This window comes from Chelonia mydas, chromosome 2 (assembly GCF_015237465.2).
Source record: "Chelonia mydas isolate rCheMyd1 chromosome 2, rCheMyd1.pri.v2, whole genome shotgun sequence".
Taxonomy (NCBI): domain Eukaryota; kingdom Metazoa; phylum Chordata; order Testudines; family Cheloniidae; genus Chelonia; species Chelonia mydas.
Window position 1 is genome coordinate 185082989 of NC_057850.1, and position 27018 is coordinate 185110006.

Below are 27018 nucleotides of genomic sequence, written 5' to 3' on the forward strand. Positions count from 1 at the left end.
GAACAGAGCCTCCAGGCAACCCTATAAGCAGTTGGTTGTACCAAGCCAGCACCAAGGGGAATTAATGCTGGTAGCGCATGATGGTCCCTTTGCTGGTCAGTTGGGGGTACAGGGGACTTATGACAAGCTAAGGAGGGATTTCTACTGGCCAGGAATACAGAATAATGTGAGAGATTATTGCAGGTCTTGTGTGGTGTGTCAAGAGGGGGGGGGGGGGGAACCTGTAGAACCCCAGAAAGCTCTCCAGCATCCCTTACCTGTCATACAGGAGGCATTCCTGAGAATGGCAATGGACATTGTGGGTCTTATGTCACACCCCACTGGGAGGGGGAACAAGTATATTTTAGTGGTGGTGGTGGATTTTTCCACTAGATATCCTGAGGTGGCTGCTCTGTCTAATATAGAAGCTGAGACAGCAGCAAGAGCCCTTCTCACTATATTCAGCAGAGTGGGCTTCCCTAAGGAGATTTTGTCTGATCGGGGCGCAAACTTTATTGCAGATATTCAATGAGCTATGAGAGGTGTGTGGTGTGAAACAACCTAACCCTCCCCTTATCACCCCCAGGCCAATGGGTTGGTAGAAAGGTTTAATGGGACCCTAAAATCTATGCTGGAAATGTATGCCAAGAAAAGGGGCCAAAGTTGGGATGAGTTATTGCCATTTCTGTTGTATGCTTACAGGAAGGTATCCCATGTATCCTATGGGGTTTTATCCATTTGACCTTTTATATGGGAGAAAAGTAAGGGGACCCCTGGATCTCATTAAAGACTCATGGAAAGGGTGCAATGGGGTAAGGGAAGAACCAGTAACTGAGTATGTTCAGAAGGGAGCTAAAGGACATGATGAAAGTTGTCCAAAACAACCTCCAAGACATTCAGGCCAAACAAAAGGCGTGGTATGATACTTGTAAACACACTTTTGACATAGGAGATTTGGTGATGGTACTCAGCCCTGCAAAAAAGTTCAAAATGCAAAACTCCTGGGAGGGGCCCTTCAAGGAAGTAAAACTGGCAAATGAGGACACGTATCAAGTCAAAAAGCCCTGTCATGATACTGTTCCCCAGCTGGTACACATGAACTGGCTCAAAGCCTATCACAGTAGGGAGGCCGGAGCAAACATGATCTGTTGTGTGGAAGGGGAAACTGAGGCACCTCCACCCCCCACTGATTTGATGGCTGAATGGCAAGATGGCTCAACACTGGAAATCATTGAAATCTGTAAAGAATTAACACCAGTCGAAAGGGGGGAGCTGTTGTCAGCGCTGCAAGACACAGGGAGGTGTTTTCCAACAATCCAGGGAGAACGCATTTGCTGTCCCATAAAATCTTCACAAAAGGGATACAATCCCCCTCCCCCTTCCAGGCCTGACAGGGCCACTGGCAAGGTGAAAGAACAAATTTGTACGAAGATACAGAACATGTTGGAACCAGGGAGTAATTAAGGAATCTGACAGCTCATGAATATTCCCTGTGGTCTTGGTCCCCAAAAGGGATGGCGCTGTAAGATTTCGTGTGGACTATAGAAAACTTAATGCTGTTACTCATTAAAGACTTAGATGCATATCCCAATCCAAGAATTGATGATATGCTGGATGTGCTGAGCCAAGCCAAATACCTCAGTACTTTGGATTTAACTAGAGGGTACTGGCAGATCCATCTGGAGAAGGAGGCACAGCAGAAGTGATTGTATGTGTGTATGCTAAAGAGGCTAGAGGGCCTGGCTCAGCAGGACAGACTGAGGGACCCCACGCTGGTGGAACAGGCAGGCTCAGTGGTACCCCAGTATATCAGGTGGCACCGCAGAATAGGGGGCAACCCGTCACATTCTTCATTACTGGCAATTTGTAAATCAAGGCTGGATGCTTTTCTAAAAGATCTTCTCTAATTCAAACAGGAATCAATTCAGGGAAATCTTATGGCCAATGTTCTACAGGGGGTCAGACTAGATGGTCATAAATGGTCCCCTCTGGCCTTGGAATCTATGAACCTATATTATTCCCAAGCCGTTCCGGGTGGAGTTAGTTCATTTGGCTGTCCTGCACATCTCATCACAAGGCTTCATCCTGCTGACTGAGTTAGAGGATGTATGTCTGCTGCAGCTAAGGAGGGAGAAGAGTGCTTATCACATCAGTCCTCGGGGAGGTGCAGCCAGTAGCTCGTTCTGCTTTTACTTTAAAGCTTGTGTAGCTGCATATGCTAATTGCTATAGAAAACTAATGGTTCATAAGATTTATTTAGAAAGTCTCCTTTTTGATGTTAGTTTCTCCTTTTCAGTATGAAATCGGGTCCCAAACATGCTCCATGAAATGATGGCTATCTGATTAAAATATGACCATGTAGATCATTGTTGCAACCACTGTTTTATATATTTGCAGCAAATATTGTACAAAGGTTGTCAAATGAGGTGTCTACAAAAAGATTATGATTTGCTGGTTATGATTATGCTATCTGTATGCATGTATCATTTTTGTATGTGAAGTTATAAGTATTGGCTCTATACTTGGATTTCAGATGTTAGCCCCTGGTGGAACGCCCACAAAGTAATTAGCCAGCACATCTTGGAGGGCCAATTCTAATTGAGTGGCCCATTGAAAGAGCAGTTTAGCTGATAATGGACCATGGGAGACGCCCATCTACACTGAATGGAATGTCCTGCTGTGACTAGGCGAAATGCATGCTTGCCCGTGTGACTCTAAACTCCATCTTGTTGCTGTAATTTTCCACAATAAGAACAGTGGGATACCCTCCACATGGAAAAAAGACGATAAAAGGCAGCTGCATCTTCTCCATTTGGTCTTCAGTTTTGCTTCTTACCTCTGGAGGAACTTTGCTGCAAACTGAAGCTCTGAACAATGGACTGAATGACCCATCCAAGCTGCGGATGTACTCCAGAGACTTGACTTAAGCCAGCAGGTTATTCCATCACCGCTACAAGCGTGAACCAAAAACTTTGCCATTGCTGTATGTAATTGATTCCTTTAACCATTCCTTTAACCTATTTTAACTTTCATCTTTCTTTTTTTTTTTTTTTTTTTTATGAATGAACCTTTAGATCTTAAGTACTGAAGGATTGGCACCAGTGTGATTTTTGGGTAAGATTTAAGTTATATATTGACCTGGGTGTGTAGCTGGTCATTTGGGATCTGAAGAACCTATTATTTGATGAGACCCGTTGTAAAGAACCACTCATCTCTGAATCCAATGTTTTTGGTGGTGATATAAGGACTGGAATGCCTGAGGAAACTGCCTTTATGTTTTCTTGTTAGACAGTGTGGTGAAACAGGAGTTTACTTTTGTGGCTGGTTTAGTATATCTTATAAAAGAATAACCACCAGTTTTGGGTTGTGTTTGCCCTATTTCTCAGCAGTTTGTCCTGAATTTGGCATTCTCAGTTATGACCCCCTAAGGCACGGTTACATATCGTGGCCTATCTCAGGAGCGAGCAGATTCCAGTAATTCATTACCTGAACCATTGGCTGGGAAAGGATAGCTCTTGTTCAGGTGACTCATGTGCGTTTCAAATGCATGATACAAGTAAACAATATGATTTATTTGAATGTAGGTAGTGCCTAGACATCCCAATTAAGCATCCAGGCCCTGTTTTCCTAGGCCCTGTAATGTCAGGAGTTCCATCTTGGTCATGACCTGGGATTGAAGTAGGGACCTCAAGATCTGAGAACATACTAAAGGAATAAATCCTGTGGCTGGGAGCTGTTATAGATGCGCTTTCACAGTGGATTGGACGCTGAGGGGGATGGGTAACACATGCTGAATGGTTTGTTATATATACACTTATAATGAAAAAGCCAGTCCCTGCCCGAAAGAGATTAACAATTTAAATGTTCTCCCTCTCCCAAGACAATTTAGAGCTGATGCTGCCTTGTTTATCTCAAAGACATATTGGAGACTAGAGCATGCATATAGTTGCTCTGACCTAGTTGAGAGCTTCAACATTTATTTATTTAGCCTGTTCCCCCATCTGGCTTCAGAAAACTTGCACTATTTCATGTCATTAATTTTCCCCCACCTTCCTCCTCTTCTGATTAATGAAGAGCCTTGCACAAGAGAAGGACAGGGTGAATTAATCTTGAGGAGTGAAATCCTTCGCAAGTGTAATGATACAAAATTATTTAAACCCAGCTGCCAGCCTGTACTTGGAAAAGGCCAAAGATTTTTACTGAGGTATTTTTAGACATCACCAGAGGTGCAGTGCAAAACTGCAAAGGAGAGGTGCTGAATATTTGTTCTTTGTGCTTTGAGGCTGAAGGTGGTGGCTCCCCTTGTCGTTAGTCAACCCCAGGGATTGTGTTTTCCTCTGTATTTGACAAGTATCTAGCACATTTTGCAGCATTGCCAAGCTCCAAAGTCATGACAGACCCCCTGAAAAATTATGAATGGTTTAAAATCCTGATTTAAAATATATCTTTGTCTCTGACTTTGAAAAACTTGGCAGGAAAACTCATTACCCCCCAGCCTGCCTCTCCTTGAGTGTGTGGGTCAAAATCCTACCAAAAAACGCATACGTGTAAAACTGCAGAATCCAGCCCTTTATTCTCTTCACTGATAATAGAGACGCTCCCCAGTTCCCTTCATTTAGCAGTCCCACAAGTGTTGCATTGGGCATTTCTCCCCAGCTCCATTCTCTGCTCCCCTCTCTAGGCTGCCCCCTCCCTGTGCTGCGCTCCAACTAATATTGTCCTCTGCCTTTCCCGGGAATTTCTGGGTGTGACAGCAGCTAATACTAATGATGTGAAATTGCAGAAGCTCACAAAAAATTGAGACTTGGTGCCCCTGATTTGAGGCAGGGCTGTAATATAAATGGAAGTTAGGTCCTGCTCCTGCAAAGACATGTGAGCATAACGTTACTCATGTGAACCATCCCAGGGAAGCCATTGAGCAAGTGCTTGCAGAATCAGAGCCTGAGATTAGGGCTGTCAAACGATTAAAAAAATTAATCGTGCTGTTAAACGACAATAGAATGCCATTTATTTAAATATTTTTTCAGTGTTTTCTACATTTTCAAATACATTGATTTCAATTACAACACAGAATACAAAGTGTACAGTTCCCACTTTATATTTATTTTTGATTGCAACTATTTGCACTGTAAAAAACAAAAGAAATAGTATTTTTCGATTCACCTAATACAAGTACTGTAGTGCAATCTCTTTATCATGAAAATTTAACATACTTCATCCAAAAATAAAACAATGTAAAACTTTAGCTCCCACAAGTCCAATCAGTCCTATTTCTTGTTCAGCCAATCGCTCAGACTAACATGTTTGTTTACATTTCCAGAAGATAATGCTGCCTGCTTCTTGTTTATAATGTCATCTGAAAGTGAGAATGGGCATTTGCATTGCACTGTTGTAGCCAGCGTCACAAGATATTTACATGCCAGATGCACTAAAGATTCATATGTCCCTTTATTGCTTCAACCACCATTCCAGAGGACATGCGTCCATGCTGATGATGGGTTCTGCTCAATGATAATGCAAAGCAGTTCGGACCAACACATGTTCATTTTCATCGTCTGAGTCAGATGCCACCAGCAGAAGGTTGATTTTCTTTTTTGGTGGTTTGTGTTCTGTAGTTTCTGCATCAGAGTGTTGCTCTTTTAAGACTTCTGAAAGCATGCTCCACACCTCATCCCTCTCAGATTTTGGAAGGCACTTCAGATTCTTAAATCTTGGGTCGAGTGCTGTAGCGATCTTTAGAAATTTCACATTGGTATCTTTGCATTTTGTCAAATTTTGCAGTGAAAGTGTTCTTAAAATGAACAACATGCTGGATCATCATCCGAGATTGCTATAACATGAAATACATGGCAGGATGTGGGTAAAACACAGCAGGAGACATACAATTCTCCCCCAAGGAGTTCAGTCACAAAATTTAATTAACGCATTATTTTTTTAACAAGCATCGTCAGCATGGAAGCATGTTCTCTGGAATGATGGCTGAAGCATGAAGAGGCATATGAATCTTTAGTGCATCTAGCACATAAATATCTTGTGACACCAGCTACAATAGTGCCAGGAGAATGCCTGTTCTCACTTTCAATGCATTTTAATTAAGAATTGGGCAACATTATTTCCCATAAATGTAAACAAACTTGTTTATCTTAGCAATTGGCTGAACAAGAAGTAGGACTGAGCGGACTTGTTGACTGTAAAGTTTTACATTGTTTTGTTTTTGAGTGCAGTTATGTAACCAAAAAACCCTACATTTGTAAGTTGCACTTTCACGATAAAGAGATTGCACTACAGTCCTTGTATGAGATGAATTGAAAAATACTATTTCTTTTGTTTACAAATATTTGCACTGTAAAAATGATAAAAAAATACAAAGTGAGCACTGTACACTTTGTATTCTGTGTTGTAATTGAAATCAATTATATTTGAAAATGTAGAAAAACATCCAAAATATTTAATAAATTTCAATTGGTATTCTAATGTTTAACCGTGCGATTTAATCATGATTAATTTTTTAAATTATTTTGAGTTAATTGTGTGAGTTAACTGTGATTAATTGACAACACTATCTGAGATTATAAACTCTCTGGGGAAAAGCTTTCCCTCTAAGCTTGTATAGAGCCTGGCACAATAAGACCCCATCCTGATTAATTGTAAATAGTGCAGATAGCAATTATCTGGGCTGAATTTGTTTGATTTTTTCCCTTTCTTTATTGAAGATCATTAGGACGCTGGCAATGTATTTAAAAAATATGGTCTTAAAACAGAATGAGCCAGCATAGAAGTGGTAAATGAATGCGTAGGTGGTGTCAGGTGTACATTATGTGGTAAAATGGTAGCAGGAGGAAGTCAAATATTCTTCCAACACTTGTTACCACAAATTTTGGTTATTGGCAATAAACAAGGGTTTATTTCCTTTGAACCAATATTTAAATTGGTGCTGCAGCATTTCTCTAACCCTATTTAGGAGTAACAGACATTTTATCAATTCCTTTTGATATTTCCATTCGGCCTCATACAATGCAGAGTGAGTTGCTGGCATGTAAATAATTATATAGTAAAGTGAAAGGTTGTTGTATAGTTTATATCCATAATTTTGCCTTCCTTGATGCTATTATACTCTGGAGAGGAGTGACCACTGGCTTTTCTTTTAACAGTGCTCATTTTCTTCCTACTGTATTTAAAAACTTAGTTCTTATTTCTGTTGGGACCAACATAATTCTACATATGATTAAATAGCACAAGTAAAATGCAACAAAATAAAGTAGAAAATGTATATGAAAGTACTTATACTGAATGATCCTTATGAAACAAGAGCATCAAGTGACAAAATTGGATAGGATTTTGCCTTTGTAAAATCTGTTGATTTTAAGAGTTGCTTAGCTGAGACCCCATAATGTACACCTGCCACCTTCTACTCATTACTCTTTTACCACTATTATGATGGCTTCTTCTGTTTTAAGACCATATTTTTTAAATCAATTGCCAAAGCTCTTCAGATAAGAAAGGGGGGAAAAAACGGACAAAATAGGTCCAGGTTATTGTTATCTGTACTATTTACATTTAATCAGGCTGCGGCCTCATTGTGCTAGGTTCTGAAATGTAATCCTCTGACTCAAGCCTTGGCGGAAAGAAGCTTCTGTAGACCTACATTACAGTGCAAGCCACTGGCCAGATTGACCCATATGAGCCTGCTGCTTTACATCACTGCCAAAGCAAAGCAGCAGTAAACTCGATATAACTAACCAGTTAGACTAGGTTTATGCTGCCTTTTGTCGCCAGCATCGGGCAAAGTAGCTAAGCATATCAATGAATATCTTCCCTATACTCGTATCTCTACCGCTGTGTCTTGCACAATTCCTGTATGAAACAAACTTTGCTGTTTTTAAAATAAGCTACTGGGACAGTCACTTTTAAGAAGAGCAGCAGATTTAATTGTGAACAGGCAGCTATTTCCTGCCCGGATAAGCGAAAATGGGGACTATGACTATTGCTGTGGGCTATTCATTTTTAAATAGACTGGTTGATACAGGTACAGCTTTCTGCCATGTCTCCCCCTATACTGGAATAGTCCCCTGATCTATAGTATCCTATGTACCCTCCCAGACTTCCTTGAAATCTAACTTGGGAATACACCTGTTTCATGAAGCAATCGCATCCAGTTGCAACTCTGGATGTTATCTGTACTGTGTATCAGTTAATGACTTGAGTCTATGTACAGGGATACAGTTTGTCGATTGCATTTGCTTAGTATCTCTGCCTTGTAGTAAATTGTCCTGTGCAGCTGCAGTGCTGTGTAAACTCCTGTAGTGGTGTTTATTTGTATACCACTTCACATGGCACTTTACAGCTGTAAAATTACACAGGAAATGCTGTCCCTGCTCTGAAGGACTTGCATTGTTTTGTAGCAAGTATGCAGTACCTGATGTAACGATTTAAATCAATTACATGTATACTTTGTGCTATAAATAAAATACATCAATAAGACCATTGCAATTTTAATTTGTAGAGCCCTGCTATGTCTCTAGTGGAGATGGGGAGTACAAAAGAAAAACCCCAAACCAGGCAATTTGTTCATTGTTCACTATAGAATTTACCGTAGGAAGATGCAATGTCAGAAAGCAAAGTGGGCATGTGTGACGCAGTAGGGAGGGGGGAGTGTTGACCTGGGAATGTGGCAGGGGAGTTTCATTGGGGATGGGATACCCGAGAGCCTGTAACCTGAGCCAGGAGGGGGAGGGGGAAGGTAGCACCTCTGCCCGGGAAACTGGACAAAGGCTGCAGGAGAGAACCTGCAGGAGGGGTTTTGGTTTCAGTTTTGTGCTGGGTGGTGGAACACAGGGAACCCCAAGGCTGGGGTCTAAGCTCCCTGCCCCCCAGAAGGACTTGACTGAGGGGTCCTGGTTGTAAACACAAGCTCTGTTTTAGACTGTGTTCCTATTGTCCAATAAACCTTCTGTTTTACTGGCTGCTGGAGAGTCATGGTGAATCCCAGGAAGAGGGGTGCAGGGCCCAGACTCCCCCACACTCTGTGACAGCATGATAAACCCCAATGACCCATTAAGTAAGTCCCCAACTTACTTATGCAGCCGGCTAAGCCCCATAATGAAAAGGCATCTGAAAGGGATGCGTTTGGTGCGAAGTATAATGGATGAGGACAATCCTGTAAATCCCAGGGGACAGTCTTTTCCATTTACCCATGCATTCCAGAAATCAAACCCCAAGGCTGTGTTAACAGCAGCAGAGTTACTTATAATCTGTGGTATGTTTCAAATTCTCAGTTTGAGCAAACCCCTCTCAAATAGACTAGAATCCCTTTTCGCAGTAAACAAACATATGAGAAAGTATGGTCCAATTGTCAAGGTGGTGGGTCTCAGGACATTTTCCTGATCTACCACAGACTTCCTGTGGGCACGTCACTTAGTTGCTTTGTGACTCAGTTTCCTATCTATAAAATGGGCTAATAGTACTTCCCTACCTCATTAAAGTGCTGTGAGGATAAATACATTAAAGATTATGAGACATTCAGATTCTATGGTGTTGGAGCCACATAAGTAGCTATAGACAGATAATCCAAAACCCAAATTAGTAAAAAGATTCCCATTGGCTTCAATGCACTTCAGATTAGGTCCTGAAGTACTGACTGTTAAAGAAGAAACTAACTTTCCTATTATTGCATAGAAGTTTAACACTCATTAGGCTGATTGAGTCTACACCTCAGCAGTGAGACAAAATAGCTATGATTGATGATGTATTAACGCAGGCTTTTAGTGTAAGTCTAGAAACCAGAAGTCAAAAACTGTTGAGACAGAACTATAGATGAATTTATACATCGTTTTTTGGAAAGGACAGTGGGGTTTGCAGCTCTGTAATTCAAATACTGACAAGTGCAGGGTATGTGAAGATCTGATTTCCAATAGCACCACAAAATCTGAGTTTGGTAACATAAGAACTAACAATTCTCTGTGTGTGTGTTTCTTCCACTTCCTGCTACAGGATGGAATGCCACTTGCTTGCGTGTGTTTGATATTCTAAATCCAAGCAGTTTCTAGCTGAATGCACATGGGCCATAATATGTTTCTGTTCCCTGATTTGGATTAGCATGCAGTAACTCTTAGAATTAGGATATCTGGGTGTATATTCCCCAGTGTGATTTCAAAAATCACATTGTGTGAATAATGGAATAGTCAGATTAAAATTAGTGTGCATGTTCCTGCCAGTAATCTTCAGTGCTAGCATGTTAATTAATGGAACCTGAAAGAGGCATAAGACAGACAATCAAAGTGAATGCAATTTCCAATGTGAACGCGGAAATGGTTTGAAGTATTTGCCCCACTCTAATCCAGATAGCCTGGTGAGCCACGCTTCTGTTCTGTGGCATTTATTTCAGCATAAAAAGATTTCAGTGTGTAAAGTCCTCTGGCAAAAAATTATACGTTGAAGTAGAACTTTGGACTTGTGTGTAACAGAATTTCTGTTAACCTAATTTCCTATCATTCAGGTTGCACTATCTGATGTGCTTCATATTTCTAACACACTCTTATGAGCAGCTGAGTAAAGTTCATCTCTCTGACCCTCCTGTCCCCCCACCTCATCCTTTCTAGTGGAAGATTGAGAAGAGGGGGCAGTGTGAGATTTTTTTTTTAATTTTTTTCAGAATTTTTTTTTTTATTGCAGGTGCTCACAGCAATAACCTTGAAGAAGGTCCCACTGTGACATGCTGTTTTATTGAAGAACAATGTGATTCATCTCTCCTAGGCAAGGTACAGACACTGAATAGAACTAAGGCTTTTTGTATGTGGCATCCACTAAAGCAGTATTCCATGGATTTTACCACCGTGATAACGGTCTGATATATTCTGCAAAATACGTGGCATCTCCTGTGTCATGCAACATGTGCTGCTGATCAGTGCAGAAAAAAAATCACAGAATGAATTATAGTTTTGGTTACTTAGTCTGTTAGTGGGATGGAATGCATCTGCCAAGAATCATGCAGAATGTGTATGGGAGACACTGGAAGAATGAGCATTACAGTTGGTTCACACGTGGTGGCTGTGGATTGACAATGTTGTTCCGTTTTCTGTGTACTGCAACTTTAAATCTCCAGGAGCTCGACCTTTGTCTACAGGAAATATCATATAGACATTTTGTTCTCAGAGTTACTAGAGCTTGCTACAGAAGAGACACACAAACACTATCGTCTCTATGGAGACTTTGCTTTTGATCTTTCTTGATTGTCCTTAGGCTAAAATAAGTCGCTGAGATTGAAAGTTTAGGGTTGCTTCTTGTTTATGGAGAAACATAACAATGACACATAACAGATTTCGCAAAAAGAAAAGGAGTACTTGTGGCACCTTAGAGACTAACCAATTTATTTGAGCATAAGCTACAGCTCACTTCATCGGATGCATACTGTGGAAAGTGTAGAAGATCTTTTTATATACACACAAAGCATGAAAAAATACCTCCTCCCACCCCACTCTCCTGCTGGTAATAGCTTATCTAAAGTGATCACTCTCCTTACAATGTGTATGATAATCAAGTTGGGCCATTTCCAGCACAAATCCAGGTTTTCTCACCCCCCCCGCCCCACACACAAACCCACTCTCCTGCTGGTAATAGCTTATCTAAAGTGACCACTCTCCTTACAATGTGTATGATAATCAAGGTGGGCCATTTCCAGCACAAATCCAGGGTTTAACAAGAACGTCTTGGGGGGGGGGGGGGGGGTAGGAAAAAACAAGGGGAAATAGGTTACCTTGCATAATGACTTAGCCACTCCCAGTCTCTATTCAAGCCTAAGTTAATTGTATCCAATTTGCAAATGAATTCCAATTCAACAGTTTCTCGCTGGAGTCTGGATTTGAAGTTTTTTTGTTGTAATATAGTAACTTTCATGTCTGTAATCGCGTGACCAGAGAGATTGACGTGTTCTCCGACTGGTTTATGAATGTTATAATTCTTGACATCTGATTTGTGTCCATTTATTCTTTTACGTAGAGACTGTCCAGTTTGACCAATGTACATGGCAGAGGGGCATTGCTGGCACATGATGGCATATATCACATTGGTGGATGTGCAGGTGAACGAGCCTCTGATAGTGTAGCTGATGTTATTAGGCCCTGTGATGGTGTCCCCTGAATAGATATGTGGGCACAGTTGGCAACAGGCTTTGTTGCAAGGATAGGTTCCTGAGTTAGTGGTTCTGTTGTGTGGTATGTGGTTGCTGGTGAGTATTTGCTTCAGGCTGGGGAGCTGTCTGTAGGCAAGGACTGGCCTGTCTCCCAAGATTTGTGAGAGTGTTGGGTCATCCTTCAGGATAGGTTGTAGATCCTTAATAATGCGTGGGAGGGGTTTTAGTTGGGGGCTGAAGGTGACGGCTAGTGGCGTTCTGTTATTTTCTTTGTTAGGCCTGTCCTGTAGTAGGTGACTTCTGGGAACTCTTCTGGCTCTATCAATCTGTTTCTTCACTTCCGCAGGTGGGTATTGTAGTTGTAAGAATGCTTGATAGACATCTTGTAGGTGTTTGTCTCTGTCTGAGGGGTTGGAGCAAATGCGGTTGTATCGCAGAGCTTGGCTGTAGACGATGGATCGTGTGGTGTGGTCAGGGTGAAAGCTGGAGGCATGTAGGTAGGAATAGCGGTCAGTAGGTTTCCGGTATAGGGTGGTGTTGATGTGACCATTGTTTATTAGCACTGTAGTGTCCAGGAAGTGGATCTCTTGTGTGGACTGGACCAGGCTGAGGTTGATGGTGGGATGGAAATTGTTGAAATCATGGTGGAATTCCTCAAGGGCTTCTTTTCCATGGGTCTAGATGATGAAGATGTCATCAATATAGCGCAAGTAGAGTAGGGGTGTTAGGGGACGAGAGCTGAGGAAGCGTTGTTCTAAGTAAGCCATAAAAATGTTGGCATACTGAGGGGCCATGCGGGTACCCATAGCAGTGCCGCTGATCTGAAGGTATACATTGTCCCCAAATGTAAAATAGTTATGGGTAAGGACAAAGTCACAAAGTTCAGCCACCAGGTTAGCCGTGACATTATTGGGGATAGTGTTCTTGACGGCTTGTAGTCCATCTTTGTGTGGAATGTTGGTCTGGGGGGCTTCTACATCCATAGTGGCCAGGATGGTGTTATCAGGAAGATCACCGATGGATTGTAGTTTCCTCAGGAAGTCAGTGGTGTCTCGAAGGTAGCTGGGAGTGCTGGTAACGTAGGGCCTGAGGAGGGAGTCTACATAGCCAGACAATCCTGCTGTCAGGGTGCCAATGCCTGAGATGATGGGGCGCCCAGGGTTTCCAGGTATGGATACTCTCATAAAAAACCAACCTTCCACACAAACTTCCTCGTGGCTGGACTTTACTAAAACTAGACAAGCCATTTACAACACACACTTTGCTTCTCTACAAAAGAAAAAGGACACTAAACTTTCTAAACTACTACATGCCACAAGGGGCCACAGTAATGGTTCCCTCAGCCCACCCAGCAATATTGTTAACCTATCCAACTATACTCTCAGCCCAGCAGAAACAGCTGTCCTATCTCGGGGCCTCTCCTTCTGCCCCTCCACCCCCACGAACATGATACAGTTCTGTGGTGACCTAGAATCCTATTTTCGACGTCTCCGACTCAAGGAATATTTCCAACATACCTCTGAACAACATACTAATCCACAGAGACCTCCCTACCAACACTACAAAAAGAAGGATTCTAGGTGGACTCCTCCTGAAGGTCGAAACAGCAGACTGGACTTCTACATAGAGTGCTTCCGCCGACGTGCACGGGTTGAAATTGTGGAAAAGCAGCATCCCCATAACCTTGCCCCATAACCTCAGCCGTGCAGAACACAATGCCATCCACAGCCTCAGAAACAACTCTGACATCATAATCAAAAAGGCTGACAAAGGAGGTGCTGTTGTCATCATGAATAGGTCGGAATATGAACAAGAGGCTGCTCGGCAGCTCTCCAACACCACTTTCTACAAGCCATTACCCTCTGATCCCACTGAGAGTTACCAAAAGAAACTACAGCATTTGCTCAAGAAACTCCCTGAAAAAGGACAAGATCAAATCCGCACACACACACCCCTGGAACCCTGACCTGGGATATTCTATCTACTACCCAAGATCCATAAACCTGGAAACCCTGGGTGCCCCATCATCTCAGGCATTGGCACCCTGACAGCAGGATTGTCTGGCTATGTAGACTCCCTCCTCAGGCCCTACGTTACCAGCACTCCCAGCTACCTTCGAGACACCACTGACTTCCTGAGGAAACTACAATCCATCGGTGATCTTCCTGAAAACACCATCCTGGCTACTATGGATGTAGAAGCCCTCTGCACCAACATTCCACACAAAGATGGACTACAAGCCGTCAAGAACACTATCTCCGATAATGTCACGGCTAACCTGGTGGCTGAACTTTGTGACTTTGTCCTTACCCATAACTATTTTACATTTGGGGACAATGTATACCTTCAGATCAGCGGCACTGCTATGGGTACCCGCATGGCCCCACAGTATGCCAACATTTTTATGGCTTACTTAGAACAACGCTTCCTCAGCTCTCATCCCCTAACGCCCCTACTCTACTTGCGCTATACTGATGACATCTTCATCATCTGGACCCATGGAAAAGAAGCCTTGAGGTATTCCACCATGATTTCAACAATTTCCATCCCACCATCAAACTGAGCCTGGTCCAGTCCACACAAGAGATCCACTTCCTGGACACTACAGTGCTAATAAACGATGGTCACATAAACACCACCCTATACCGGAAACCTACTGACCGCTATTCCTACCTACATGCCTCCAGCTTTCACCCTGACCACACCACACGATCCATCGTCTACAGCCAAGCTCTGCGATACAACCGCATTTGCTCCAACCCCTCAGACAGAGACAAACACCTACAAGATGTCTATCAAGCATTCTTACAACTACAATACCCACCTGCGGAAGTGAAGAAACAGATTGATAGAGCCAGAAGAGTTCCCAGAAGTCACCTACTACAGGACAGGCCTAACAAAGAAAATAACAGAACGCCACTAGCCGTCACCTTCAGCCCCCAACTAAAACCCCTCCAACGCATTATTAAGGATCTACAACCTATCCTGAAGGATGACCCAACACTCTCACAAATCTTGGGAGACAGGCCAGTCCTTGCCTACAGACAGCTCCCCAACCTGAAGCAAATACTCACCAGCAACCACATACCACACAACAGAACCACTAACTCAGGAACCTATCCTTGCAACAAAGCCCGTTGCCAACTGTGCCCACATATCTATTCAGGGGACACCATCACAGGGCCTAATAACATCAGCTACACTATCAGAGGCTCGTTCACCTGCACATCCACCAATGTGATATATGCCATCATGTGCCAGCAATGCCCCTCTGCCATGTACATTGGTCAAACTGGACAGTCTCTACGTAAAAGAATAAATGGACACAAATCAGATGTCAAGAATTATAACATTCATAAACCAGTCGGAGAACACGTCAATCTCTCTGGTCACGCGATTACAGACATGAAAGTTGCTATATTACAACAAAAAAACTTCAAATCCAGACTCCAGCGAGAAACTGTTGAATTGGAATTCATTTGCAAATTGGATACAATTAACTTAGGCTTGAATAGAGACTGGGAGTGGCTAAGTCATTATGCAAGGTAACCTATTTCCCCTTGTTTTTTCCTACCCCTCCCCCAAGACGTTCTTGTTAAACCCTGGATTTGTGCTGGAAATGGCCCACCTTGATTATCATACACATTGTAAGGAGAGTGATCACTTTAGATAAGCTATTACCAGCAGGAGAGTGGGTTTGTGTGTGGGGCGGGGGGGTGAGAAAACCTGGATTTGTGCTGGAAATGGCCCAACTTGATTATCATACACATTGTAAGGAGAGTGATCACTTTAGATAAGCTATTACCAGCAGGAGAGTGGGGTGGGAGGAGGTATTTTTTCATGCTTTGTGTGTATATAAAAAGATCTTCTACACTTTCCACAGTATGCATCCGATGAAGTGAGCTGTAGCTCACGAAAGCTTATGCTCAAATAAATTGGTTAGTCTCTAAGGTGCCACAAGTACTCCTTTTCTTTTTGCGAATACAGACTAACACGGCTGTTACTCTGAAACATAACAGATTTGATTTCTCCCCACCTGTACCCCATTGTATCACACCAAGACAACATAATTCTTTCCCTGTATGCCGCTTTAAGAAAGAGTAAATAATTTTCTATGACATTGCTGTTTGATTTCTAAAATTTTCATCTTTCTGATATTTTACCACTCAAGGAAAGATGCACTGAAATGCTCCTGTGTGGTTTCTCAACAGGTCTTGAATACATAAGATCATGGTTCTGAGCCAAAAGGCTATCAGCATGGAGAGGTGTCAGACACCAGACACACAATTTTTAGCCTTTTATGTCAGGATATGCTACTATTGTACTGCATTGCATCTGAAACCTGACTATTAGATGAAGAGGTAAAAGCTGTTGCCCTAGTCATGCACACAAAATGAAAGGGATTTCAGGGAATCTGTCTTCATGGTATTGAAATACAAAGCAGTCTTTTGTTATGCATTGTGAATGTGTTTAGTACATTGGCTAGCACCTACTCAGGAAAATGTCTGGCAATCCCCCCATGCTTTTAATTGTGAAGAAGTTATATGCTCACGTACAATTATAATGTGGCTGTTGAAGGATCATTTTACCAGCCCATCAATTAGTAAATGAGTGACAGGAACAACATTTTAACTTTACCTACTCAGTGTGTGCCTGTCTGCCCTCCGGAGCTGGGGGTTTGCAGTTTGTTCATTACTGACTGGGAGATTGCGTGACGAGCTTTCAAGCATCTCCTGTTTACAGTTCAGTGAAATTGTTCCAGTAGACAAAGCTGTCTGTTCTCTTCACTCTTCTAAAAAAACAAACAAACAAATCAAATCCTGAAACTTTAACTTAGGCATGCAAGTGAAAAGCACTGGCCACCTTCCTTATTACTCATCCCCCCACAGTCAAATCTATCATACTTTATTGATGTCCAAAATGTTTGTATTGATCTGAACAAGAAACATGCTCCTGTCTGAAATGTAGTCATGTATCAGACATGTAATCGGGTGCTGTCATCAAGTCCATGGAAGCTAATACTTTAACTAGTAGTTCCCATGTAGTGAGACTTGTACACTAGTAAAAAATAATTGCTTATTCAGAAGCATAGTGAGGTTTTAATAAAACCACCATGCAGTTATTAAACATCAGTGTTAAAATAACTGATATTTCAAAAATTGTATAATAGCTAATTTATTAATCCTAATACAGGAGGAAACCTAATAAAATAAGATTATCTGTGTGTATATATTGCTGTTAATTTACAATGCACTTCACAATCACAGGCGCGGATACGCCAAACACTTACTTACACATGTTTGGCTTAAAGCACATGACTAGTCCACTGGCTGTGATGTGATGTAAGTGTTTTGCAGGAGCTGAGCCAAATATACATATATACACATTCCCCACACCAAAGATGCTAAAAAATCGAAATGAGACCAGACACAGTACAATAGGAAGGTGTGAGGATTGTTAACAACATGAGGGATGACGGGAGTGCTTGAAGAAGTGGGTTTGAAGTGAGAGCTCGGGAGCTGAGGATGGGGCAGACTGCTCCAGGCATGGACCATGGCATGGTCAAAAGCATGATGGCAAGACTGTGAGACAGAAACAAAGGATGGGCTAAGGTGATGGGGTAGAGCTGAGCTCACATAACAGAAGGGTAGGTAGATGGATGTTGGAGCAGAAATGTAGGTATGGGAAATATAGAGAGTTTCATAGGTGAAGGTGGGCACAATGCAGCTATATTCTTGTAATGTACTTTTTAATTACCTTCAGGGGAACCAAAGCAGTGAACCAAAGCTACTGGATCCCGGTTACTGGGAACACAGACATGACATTTCCCTCAAGGTTCTACAACTGAATGTCAAGGCCCTGTTGGGCACAAAGCTCTCTGGTCCTGAAAACATCACCTGACATCACAATTCTGATGTCATCTGCCTTCAGGTAATCCATGTTAATTCCCTTATTGCCAGGCGGTTCATAATCTCTGGTTTTGCATGAAAAATATGGCTGAGACACTTATGTAACTTAGCCGATGTGGAGAGTCTACCATCTACATGTGACTACTGTGACATCATAAGGATCAGTCAATTTAAAGTGGTAAATTTCTACAAGCCCTTGAATCAACTACAATCACTCCCGCATCCTGCCATCTATGATGGAAAATTCAATAGCCACCATACCACCTGGGGCTATAAAGAATCAGATCAAAGTGGGATAGACCTTGCAAACTGGGCCTCTCTCAAGGAATTACATTGACCTGAAGCAACCAGCAACTCTTCACACTGCCCATTAGAAACAGGGCTACCTTCCCTGACCTCAGTTGCGTCACTTCTGCTGGAGGCCACCCTCTACCAGCCATCTGTAGAGTCCCTGGAAATTTCCCCCAAAGTCAGCAACACCTCATCCTCCTCCAAATAGGGGTTACCATGCCTATCGTGACCTCTAGGCCAAGGCTACATTGGATCTACAGAAAAGCAGACTGGGACAATTACACTAAGCCCATTGACCAATATACTGTGTGTGTCCCAAGTAACATCTCAATAGATCAAGCATATTCAAGATTTACGAAAGCAATCTTTAAGGTCGCCTCCAAGTCCATCCCACGTGGCTGGCAAAGAAACAAACCCCTATATACCATGTCTGGACAAAGAATGTGCAGAGCTCCTTAAATAGCATAAAAACCCAGTGAGTCAGAAATAGCTAATTATCTCCTAGAGTCTGAATCTAGTCCAAAGAACATGCTGGAAAAAAGCAATATCAGAAATGGACATGTCAAGATCTAGCAGGAGAGCATGGACAGTCATCAGGAAGTCTGGTGCAAAACAAAGCCCACCAAATACATTGCAATAGGTCTCTCCAAACAATGGTACCACATACCTGACCAACACTGCTAAAGCAAACAAAGCTAAAATTTCCCTGGTGTCAATCACAAAAGAGCAGGGTCAATACAAACAATCTCCACAGCTTGACCAAGATGAAAATTCCCACTCATTCTCTAGGGAAGAAAAAGAAAAGTCACTGAAAACCAGGAAAGCCTGAGGCTTTGACATTGCCTCATCAAAACTACTAAAACATCTTGGGAAGAAAAGCCAACACCAGTTGCCTAACTTCATGTCCCACATCATAAAGGAGATCATGATACCCAAGATATGATGGAAAACTAAGGTGACAGCTTTACCAAACCTAGGTAAAGACCACTCTTTAGCAGCCCAGCAATCATCCAGTATCACTCCTGAGTTGTAGCTACAAATTCCTGGAGCAGATGATCCTACTGAAAATTATGCCCATGACAGAACAATTTTTGAGTGATAATCAGGCAGGCTTCCAACCAGATTGAAGCACCTGTGGCCAATTGTTAGCACTTACTACATACATTCCAGGATGGATTTCAAGAAAAGAAGAAAACTGGAGCTCTTTTTTGATCTTACAGCTGTGCCTATTTGTCACAAGTTGGTCTGCTGTATAAGATTCAAGTGTTTTTCCGAGATGGGTTGTCATGACAACTGAGCTGATGCTCTGAGAAAACATTTTCCATTGGCTCTGGGCCACAAAACCAGCACCTGGAAATTGCAGAAGAATGGACTCTCACAGGGTTTGGTGCTGCACCAACTTTATTTAATGTATTCTATTGAATGTCATCTCCAAGGGAGTTCAGGTACACCAATGATATCCACTTGACTTCAAGGGACTATGGCTTCCAAAAGATTGAAGAAAACTTGAACAGTGATCTGGCTGCCTTTGGTGACTATTGCAAAAAATAGAGACAGAAACCAAGTACGTCAAAGATCGTGTCAACATGCTTCCACTTCCGCTACACTCAGGGTACATCTATAGTGCGAAATTATTTTGAAATTATTCTATTCGAATTTTCGGAAGCTATTTAATACATTCGGTCTTCTGTGTCCCCACTAAAGCGCGTGAATTCGGCAGATTGCGTCCACAGTACCAAGGCTAGCATTGAATGTCGGAGCGGTGCACTGTGGGTAGCTATCCCACATTTCCTGCAGTCCCCGCCGCCCATTGGAATTCGGGTTAAGCTCCCAGTGCATGATGGGGCAAAAATATTCTCGCAGGTGTTTCTGGGTGTGTGTCGTCGGAAAGCTACGGCAGACAATCGTTTCATGGCTTTTTGTCATGCAGATGCCATACTGCTTTCAGCAGATGGTGCACCGCTGCTCTCCAGCTACTATGAATCCATCTCTCCAACTGTGCTCAGCCATCGTGAACCAAGCAGCACAGCTTCCGCTGCCAACTCTGCTCTCCCGCTATTGCCACACTTCCAAGCTTCTCCATGTTGTCTGTCCTGGGCTCCCACCTCCGTGAAAGCCACAGAAGACAACCACTTTTAGCCGTTGTTCGGCTACCGTGAACTGAACAGCACAGCTTCCGCTGCCACTCTGCTCTCCTACATTTCACGCCCTTTTTCCAGGATTACCCATGCAGGCGCCATAGCCATGGAGCCTGTCATAAATATAAAGGGAAGGGTAAACACCTGGCACCTGACCACAATGACCAATGAGGAGACAAGATACTTTCAAAGCTGGGGCGGGGCGGAAACAAAGGGTCTGGGTCTGTCTGGGTGAGGCTTTTGCCGGGGACAGAGCAGGAATGGAGTCTTAGAATTTACTAAGGAATCTAGCTAGATATGTGTTAGATTATGATTTCTTTAAATGGCTGAGGAAATAAGCTGTGCTGAAAGGAATGGATATTCCTGTCTTTGTGTCTTTTTGTAACTTAAGGTTTTGCCTAGAGGGATTCTCTGTTTTGAATCTAATTACCCTGTAAGGTATTTACCATCCTGATTTTACAGAGGTGATTCTTTTTACTTCCATTAAAATTCTTCTTTTCAGAAACTGAATGCTTTTCATTGTTCTTAAGATCCAAGGGTTTGGGTCTGTGGTCACCTATGCAAATTGGTGAGGATTTTTACCAAACCGTCCCAAGGAAGTGGGGTGCAAGGTTTTGGTGAGGATTTTGGGGGGAAAGACGTTTCCAAAGGGCTCTTTCCCAATAATAAACCCGGTTAGACGTTTGGTGGTGGCAGCGGAAGTCCAAGGGCAAAAGGTAAAATAGTTTGTACCTTGGGGAAGTTTTAACCTAAGCTGGTAAAAGTAAGCTTAGGAGGTTTTCATGCAGGTCCCCACATCTGTAACCTAGAGTTCAGAGTGGGGAAGGAATCTTGACAGAGCCCGATCAGATCTCTGCTGCAGTTTTGACTATTAACACCTCGTAAATTTAATACTGTAAATACCTCGCGCATTATCCAGCAGTATGTGCAGTACCTGCAAAACCGGGGGAGGAAACGACGACAGCGCAATTACTTTACTGATGAGGACATGGACACAGACATTCCTAGAAGCACGGCATGTGGCGATTGGAAGATCATGGTGCTGTTGGGCCAGGTTCATGCTGTGGAACGCTGATTCTGGGCCCAGGAAACAAGCACAGACTGGTGGGACCGCATAGTTTTGGAGGTATGGGATGATTCCCAGTGGCTGAGAAACTTTCATATGCGTAGGGCCACTTTCATGGAACTTTGTGACTTGCTGTCCCCTGCCCTGAAGCGCAAAGACACCAAATGAGAGCAGCCCTCACAGTTGAGAAGCGAGTGGCCATAGCCCTGTGGAAGCTTGCAACGCCTGACAGCTACCGGTCACTCAGGAATCAATTTGGAGTGAGCAACTCTACTGTGGGGGCCGCTGTGATGCAAGTAGCCAACGCCATCAAAGATCTGCTGATATCAAGTGTAGTGACCCTGGGAAATGTGCAGACCATTGTGGATGGCTTTAATGTGCTGGGGTTCCCTAACTGCAGCGGGGCGATAGACGGAACGCATATCCCTATCTTGGCCCCGGAACATTGGGGTGGCCAGTACATAACCGCAAGGGGTACTTTTCCATAGTGCTGCAAGCACTGGTGGATCAGAAGGGACGTTTCACCTATATCAACGTGGGATGGCCGGGAAAGGTACATGATGCTCGCATCTTCAGGAACTCTGGTCTGTTTGAACAGCTTCAGGAAGGAACTTACTTCCCAGACCAGAAAATTACTGTTGGGGATGTTGAAATGCCCATAGTTATCCTCGGGGATCCAGCCTACCCCTTAATGCCATGGCTCATGAAGCCATACACAGGCACCCTGGACAGTAGTAAGGAGCAGTTCAACTATAGGCTGAGCAAGTGCAGAATGGTGGTAGAATGTACGTTTGGAGTTTGAAAGCATGCTGGCGCAGTTTACTGACTCGGTTAGGTCTCAGCACAACCAATATTCCAGTTGTAATTGCTGCTTGTTGTGTGCTCCACAATATCTGTGAGAGTAAGGGGGAGATGTTTATGGCTCTGTGGGAGGTTGAGGCAACTTGCCTGGTGGCCAGTTTTGCATAGCCAGACAACAGGGAGATTAGAAGAACGCAGCAGGACGCGCTGCACATCAGGGAAGCTTTGAAAGCCAGTTTCATGACTGGCCAGGGTACGGTGTGAAAGTTGTGTTTGTTTCTCTTAGTTACCCCCCCCCTATATATATATATATTAAAGGAAATAGAGTCACAATTATTTAAAAACCGTTTTTTATTATTTGTTGCACAAAACATTGAGAGAAATCAGAAGCTAGATGGGGGAGGGGGGTATTGGGTTAGGGGGGTGGAGGAGGAGGGAAGGACAAGTCCAGAAACCAAATCAAAATTTAGGATATGCCAGCTTTCTGCTGCTTGTGCAATCCTCTGGGGTTGACTGTGTGGGTCCCCGTAGCCTCCCCCCACCGTGTTCTTGGGCATCTGGGTGAGGAGGCTATGGAACTTGGGGAGGAGGGAGGGTGGTTATTCAGGGGCTGCAGCGGCAGTCTGTGGTCTTTCTGCCTTTCCTGCATTAGATCCACCATACAACAGAGCATGACAATTTGCTCCCCCATGAGCTTGGCCATAGCATCCTGCCTACTCTCATCGCGTACGTCCCTCCTCTCTTCGTATTCATGTAACGCTTTACGCGACTCTGCAATTGTTTGCCTCCACACATTCAACTGGGCCCTATCAGTGCGGGAGGACTGCATGAGCTTAGCAAACATGTCATCCTGACTTCGTTTTTTCCACCTTCTAATCTGGACCAGCCTCTGGGATGGAGTAGATAGGGGCCACATTGAAACATTTGCACCTCCTGCAAGAGGAGAAAAAGGGAGGGTAGTATTTTAAAAGATACATTTTAGAGAACAAAGGGGACACTGTTTCTCAGTGAAACAGGCAATTCATAGTACACAGTACATGTTCTTTCTGTACAAGGTCTCATTTTGCCTCCTATACTGAAGTGCCTGCCACTTTGGTGTGAGTAAGTCATCACATGCGGCCAGGCAACAGAATTCAGCTTGCAGGCAGCAGCCAGGCAACAGAATTCAGCTTGCAGGCAGCCTGTGGGCTCTCTGGGATGATCGCTTCACAAAACAGCCTTCCCGCCCGCCCACCCACCCACCCACACACACACACACACACACACCGCAGGACTCCGATGAGGCTCTGAGCAGGGATGAGCCCTTTAAACTAAACACGAACACCCCAGCAAGGCTGGGTTTCCCCCCACCCACCACCGCGTGGCTCTAATCAAGCTCTCACTCCCTAGAAATGCCTTCTCCAAGGGCATGGTCCGGGAGCATGCTTTGGGAGTAGGGGGAGGCTATTGGCTCCAGCATTAAGAAGGCTATTGGCTCCAGCATTAAGTTCCTGGCTAGGGGTGAAAACAGATTCCCCACTTGCTGCCTGTGCACTCTCCTCCTCTTCATCCTCCAAAAAATCATCCTCCTCGCTCTGTACTACTCCTCCCTTGCAGGTGTCCATGGACAGTGGTGGGGTAGTGGTATCGTCACCCCCCATAATTGCATGCAGCTCATGGCAGAAGCGGCATGTATGGTGCTGTGACCCAGAGCGTCCGTTCGCCTCCCTGGATTTTTGGTACGCTTGCCTGAGCTCCTTGATTTTTGTACGACACTTTTCTGTGTCCATGGAGTAGCCTCTTTCCGTCATGGCCCTGGAGACTTTAGCATACGTATTTGCATTCCTTTTTTTTTTTTTTGGAACATAGTTCTGCCATAACAGATTCGTCTCCCCAACATGCAATGAGATCCAGTAGCTCCCGTTTGGACCATGATGGAGCTCGTCTGTGAATCCAGGACTGCGTGGTCTCTTGAGATGGTGGACTCTGCGTGGTTGCCTGTGATGGTGTACTGTACTGATGGTCACCTGTGCTGATGGAGACCAAACAGGAAATTCAAAAGTTCCTGGGGCTTTTACTGCCTGCCTGGCTAGTGCATTGGAGTTCAATGTGTTGTCCAGAGCAGTCACAAGGGAGCATTCTGGGATAGCTCCCAGAGGCCAATATCATCGAATTGCATCCACAGTACCCGTAACCCGGAACTGCGATCTCGATTTTAGCGCTACTCCACTTGCCGAGGTGGAGTACAGAAATCGGTGTAAAGAGCCCTTTAAATCAAAAAAACTGGTTTGGTTGTGTGGACGGAACCAGTTTTATTCTGAGGTAACTCAGCTAATTCCAAAATAACCACGTACTGTAGACCAGGCCTGAGAGTCAGCTTCAGCTTTACATCTTTTTGAATGATCAGCAAATTATTCAAAGCCAGTATATCTAGGGGTCACCGGAGAGGCACACTCACATACAAATACCATCTCACTAAAAGAGCTCAAAAGAGCAAAAGCAGAAACTGTCTCCTGAACTAAGTAGTAGGGGTTACCTGGGGAACGAATGTGCAAACACTGAGTAGTTTGGGGCTTGCTCTCTGCTACTCAGTTGGCAAATACTGTGCTCCGATTGAGTTAAACTCTGCCCACACTAGACTAGTAGATGTACAGTTTAATCATACCATGAGAATTATCACAGGCACACTGAAGCCAACCAAATATGTGTGGTTTACAGTGCTAGACAATATTTCTCCACCTAATGTCCAGTGTTGGAATGCAGCCAACAAACTGATCACCAAGGTACAGCAAGGTACTTGCTGCTTTTCAGGGATATATGGGATGTACCCTGCCACGAACTGCATAGCAGAATCCCATGCTGCACACTTTCCATCCAGCTGATAACATCATCAGCTCACTATCGCCAACAGAATGGAAGACAGCCTCTGCCACTACCAAGAACTCCCACGTCAGCATTAGGCCGGATGACTGGCTACCTGGTGTTGGGCTCCCACACTGCCTCTAGAGCCAGCTGAACAGCTTCAGGTGCGGCATGGTTCATTGCATCAAGACCAACCATGCCTGGGGCATCCAGGACAGCCCATCATGCCTCTTTCGATGCTGTGGAGGATGCTGGATGGTTGCTCTTTTCATGCTGGGCTCCCTGGAGGTCTTCTCAAGATGAACACTGCTGATTCAGAGGAACTGATTGGCTCAAGACCCTGTAAATGAGGGTTTTTTAAACTTTGCCTTGCTTGTCTTGCCCACACGCAAGAACACTCTCTCTCAGGTTAGGATGAGGAGACTGAATCTGGTGTGGTAAGAAGTAACCAGTGGAAGGATTTAAGGAGGGGGTTTGATGTGCCTGGCAGGAGAGGAAGATGGCTTTGGGACACAGGGAAAAATGCAAGAGCCGGTGAGGCCAGAGACCAGCTTTGGAGAGGAATCAAGGATTGTAGCAGTAAGGACAATGATGAAAAAGCAGATGTGTGTTATATTAAAGCAAGCAAACAGATAGAATTTAATGGAAAATTTAGATATGAGGGAAAGAGAATTGAGAAGAAGGGTCAGAAATTATAGCCAGAAAGTCTAGTCATGCAAATAGGAAAAGGAGATCGAGGAAACATGAGACATGTTAAATACCATCGTACTAACAACACGTTTGCTGAGTATTAACTATGCAGCACTATAATGAATGAGTTTATATTCACTGCCTGGTCCATACATGTGAGAGGCAGCATGGGATAGTGGATTGAGCATGCGGCTGGGAGCCAGGAATTCCCAAGTGCTGACTGTGGTTTTTTTCACTTAATCTCTGTGTCTGTTTTACCTATCTGTAAACTGGGAATAATATTGATGGAGATAAATACAGTATGAACTGATGGACTATATTTACCTCCACAGAGGCATTATGATGATGAATTCGTTAGTAACTATACAGGGTTGATAATATATAGCGCTGTACAAGTGCTGATCATTATTATACAGTCACCAGCTACAGCTTGGTAATTACAACAGTTAGGTGTTTCAAATAATTAATTTCTGATGCAATATCAGTATTTTTAAACATAGACAGATGAGTTCATTTGAATTGTGGGGTGGATAAATAGTACTTGTTTATGGCAATCTGGAGCCAGCACTCTGTCCATGGAAGTTATACATTTTAGTCGGAGGATGAGTGAACTTTACCATGCTCTTTTGTCAGTAACCGTAGTCCTGGCCTAGAAAGATCACCTGAGAAAGAGGTTTAGATCAATAGCACACATGGTACCTTAGACAAGGAAACGCATGAAATATCTAAAGGACATTTGGGATAGAGATGAGAATAGAAAACAAAGCTATTCAATAATAATCATAAGATGAACCACAACATGATGTTTACTTATTTTATTTTCAATTACCAGAGTTAAATGGACCAGTTAATTGCGTGCACATTTATTAATATTTAATTCTGAAGGTACTAAAATGAGGTGAAGGATGGTCCAGTGGTTACAGTGCTGTACTGAGACCCAGAGCCAATTTGCTGCTGTACTGCAGACTTCCTGTGTGAACTTGGGCAAGTCACTTAGCCTCTCTGTGCACCGGTGCCCATCTGTAAAATGCTATAGAATACCTACATCACAGAGGTGTTGTGAGAATAAATGCATTAAGCCTCTGAGGCGCTCAGGTACTGTGGTAATGAGTTTTAATTTTTTTGTATTATTATGTTTAAAGTTTCAACTTTCAGCCATTTCTGAGAACATGGTTA

At 43.4% G+C, this 27018-nt stretch overlaps 1 long non-coding RNA gene across 1 annotated transcript; it reads left to right on the forward strand.

The window, feature by feature from the left end:
- Positions 1-739: 739 nt before the first annotated feature.
- On the forward strand, positions 740-18641 carry LOC119565382. Its single transcript, XR_005223987.2, has 3 exons — positions 740-2962; positions 10651-10736; positions 17870-18641. It is a non-coding gene; the product is annotated as an uncharacterized LOC119565382 (long non-coding RNA).
- Positions 18642-27018: the final 8377 nt, after the last annotated feature.